Source organism: Malurus melanocephalus, unplaced genomic scaffold (assembly GCF_030028575.1).
Source record: "Malurus melanocephalus ecotype Western Australia unplaced genomic scaffold, MMel_1.1 scaffold_24, whole genome shotgun sequence".
Lineage (NCBI taxonomy): Eukaryota > Metazoa > Chordata > Aves > Passeriformes > Maluridae > Malurus > Malurus melanocephalus.
Genome location: NW_026623256.1, coordinates 1,361,672 through 1,365,636, shown reverse-complemented (window position 1 = coordinate 1,365,636; position 3,965 = coordinate 1,361,672).

The following is a 3,965-nucleotide window of genomic DNA, read 5'->3' as shown; positions in this document are numbered from 1 at the left end:
GGCCCTTGGACCAGTGATAGCAGATGATAAAATTCACGATCAGATTCTCACTGACTATGAGGATCTGTAGCACATAGGAATTGGCACTGTTGTCTGTATATCCTCTGCCCTGGTCTGAGCTGGCTGAAAATGCTCTTTCGTTTTCTCAAGATTTGCTTTWATTTTTTTATTTCCTTTATTTTTAGGAACATATTTCAGAAAAATCCCAATGAACTTTTATTATGAAATAATAAGCAACTTTGATGTCCTTTCAGTTTAAACTAAGCATTTTTATAGGCCCYGAAACCAGATGCTTTGGCTTCATAATTCTAGATCCCTAAATCTGAAAAGTCTGATATAAGCCTGACACTGAAAGGTACAGCACATTCACCTCCAGACCTTCAAAGAGGCATTATGTGCATTTATTAATTTCTTAATTTGCTTTGAAATACATGTTATATTATATAAGTACCAGCTTTGGTAATCCTGGGATAAAGCACAGAACCAGGATAGGGAGGTGAGTTTTTATTTTAATGGTGCTTAACAGTGACATTTTAACTATTAAAATTGTGTCTGTTTTTGCTATCACAGACCAAACTATTAGACCTACAMGTCATCCCTAGTCCTGTAACTGTAACAGTAACAGTCACTGCTCCAGGCACAAAATGAATTGAAGAAATTAACTTCAAATATTTTTATTTCGCGTGTTTTTATTGTTTTGCTTGCAATATGATCAGCAATTCTCTGTAGCACCGTGTTTTGTAGTGTTGAAATCCTGCAGTAACGCTGCCTGATGAATGCAGTAATGTGCATTTATTTCAAAGAATCATTTATATCCCCTGGTGAGCAGGTAGTCCTTGCTTTAGAGATGCAGGGGTGTTTTGGTGCAAACAGGATTTTTTTACATGCGTTTGTTGCACGATTTCCCCCCCTTATGTCCATCACTTGTACCACTTTGTAGCTGCCATCCGGTGAATATTAAAAAGCACCCGTTGGGATTGGATCTGAGAAAGGGGGGATAAATTCTGCTCCATCTCATTCCWCGTCTCTCACATAACGTGCCTTCATCCTGACACAGATTACTGCCAGCATTGTGCTCGCCCCATTCCTCTGCCATAATAGCCTTACGTCTCATTGCGAGCGAGATCAAAGCCACACGAGTACCAAAGGGCTTACATTCAATTAACAGCAAAGGGGCAGGCTTCAGACGTGCTCAGCACAAGCTCCGATTGCAACAAACTGCTGACTGCGGCTCAGTACCATCGCTACCAGCGCCTGCAGCCCCAGCCCTTCCCTGCTGTGCTGGAAGGGAAAAGGCACCTCTGTGCCCTTCCTGGCTGTGTGGGGATGGAGAAGGCTGGAGAAGACCATGTCCCTTCACAGGGATGATCAGGAGGAGGGGGAGGAGAAGGAGAGGGAGGGGTCTCTTCCTCCCACTCTTTTCTTCATTTTCTCAGAGACGCAGACTGAAAACTCTGTCAGACCTTGACCAATGTATTGGACAACTTGAATTTTTAATGAGGAGTGATTTCCCACTGCTCTCTCACACAGATCTCAGAGTTAGAGGATTAGCCTGAGGCAGTCAGAACTCCTAGGGCAAAAGCTGAGACTTTTGACCCTTTCTGTATATTTGGAGTGTATCACAATCACATAAAGCCTYTCTCAGTGCTCAGAATAAACTATCTGCTCTTCCCGTCTCCAGGTATTTGTGACATTAGGTAAAACTGAAAGGCTGTGTGYATGAGAGCTTGTGATTAGGAGGCATCTGGGACCAGCCACTGCCACGGAAAAGACAATACTGGGAAGACAAGGGACTTTACTTACTATGGCAGCCTGGTTTTAAAATTTTCCCATTTCTCTTAATGAAAGGTAGAGGGGAGAGTTACAAAACCAGGAACTGGATCATAAACCTGGGGAGAAAAATAGAGCATAAAAAAAGATGAGGAATCACAAGGAGTTTACTTTTTAAGGACTGCTGAAGTGAGAGAGCACATCCCATCCCCTACACAGCCAGTGCTCATTGCCATTAACTGCAGCTCTGTTGAAGCCTCACATTTCCCAGGGTTATGTGTGTGAAATCTGGAGAAGACACRAGTCCTTAGCTTTGCATTACTGCTGGAATTTATTTTGGTATTATATTTTAGAGCCCTGAGACAGCGAGGATCCCTATTTGTATTAAACCTCCCTCTCCACYGAGYTGATTGCTGAGATAACCTGCAGCCRGAGCTGTCTGAACTTATGTGACCTGGTTCCATCTGTGTACAGCCCTGTTTTGCATTCTCTTCCATTTCCTYCTAATGCAAACCTTGCAGAGCAGGATGTTCCTGCTACACATACACAAAATCTGTTCCTAGGGATTCGCTACCTGATCTCGCCAGGAATATTTTCAACTATTTTAACCTTTTAAAATTTTTCTGCATTACTGTGGGAGATGACCAATCCTCACACTGCTCACAGGTTAACAGTTCTATAAAGAGTGCAGCTGGTCAGTGGAATCAGAAAACACTGGAAAGGTCAAAGCATGCAAGTATTGCAGAGGTTTCTCTCTAAATGAGAGTAGCYTGTGACCTTCACTTAACCCTTACTTTAAATGATTGCAAATTAAGTTGGGCAACTTAGCCTGAGCTCTAAAAAATCTAAATGTATTGAAAGATGAAACTACATCAAACAGCTTTCCATCACTGTCAGGCAGTGTTCTCTGACACACACATACACCAGATAGACATTTCTGTGAGCCTCACTTACCCACTGAGATGTATTCAAATAAAGCCCCATTAACTTCCCCACTSCTGAATGACATCCATGCATTCATACCATAATGCAGCCATCCCTCTGAACAAAGGCATATCCAACCAAGGATCTCTTCAACAAGGTGTGTTTTAATCTTCTTGGCTTATACAGGACTTAGAGGTATAATATATGGTGTTTGCATAGCAGTCAAAGCAGGGCTTTCAGCACTGTGAATCCATCACCTGCTTCCCATCATCCACGTCAGAGCTTCCTTCGATTCAGCAGGCAATATCCACTCCCCTGGGCTCTAGGGACCAAATGTCCTGACTAAATGACCAAATGTCACTGATAAATACAGTGACAAAAGAGAAGAGCTCTGCAGCAAAGCATCCTCTGACACTCCTTGTCTCAACCTCCTCTACACTGTGACACCAGAGCAAAACCAGAGATGGGGACCAGTGGTCCTTAGGGAGACCCTGTGGGGTTACAGCTTCTGAGTGACCACCTGTGCCCAGGAGCAGCACAGCACTTYTCCTTAGGGCAAAGGGATGGGATCCCCCAGCCAAACCATCGATGTTCCTCAGTCAAAGAGAGGAGCCCTGGACAAGGCTTGGATTTGCACAAYATTGTCAGCTCTCCTTATGGTTGTCCTTTAATGTGGCCTTTATTTATTTTATTCCTTGCTTAACTACCCGACCCTTTCTTATTCCACAGCAACAAATATGAAAGCAAAAGCCATTTACTGAGCTGCAAACCCAGTAATTTCTATTTTTCGCACCCACATAAATCTGTATCCCAAYAACAGGAGGTGAAGACACACCTTCATAGGAGTAATCCACAAAACAWATTCTTCACTCCAGTAAGAAAACCCAGTTCTTCATGAAATAAGTTGACATTGAGACAGGGCAGTAGTGGTGGGGAAATTATATATCCTGAGTTCAGCTCGGATTTGTTCAATGCCATGGCCAAATAATGGCTGCTCAGTGTCTGAATTACTGGCCAAGAGGATACTCTACTTTCGGAATTCCCATGGAGATGGCCTGATTTCCATAGCAACTGGATTCTTTCTCTTGCCTTTCCTTTTAACAGGTAGAAACACACTTGAATCCTGAAAATGCTAGGTTGTTCTTAGTGTTATTGTATTTTTGGACACTAGAACTCTTTCTAGGCAATATGTTGAAATACAGGCTCCTTGATTATATTTTTTTGTATTCTTTTTAGTACTGCTGCTGACATTATCTTCCATAGGCTCTTAA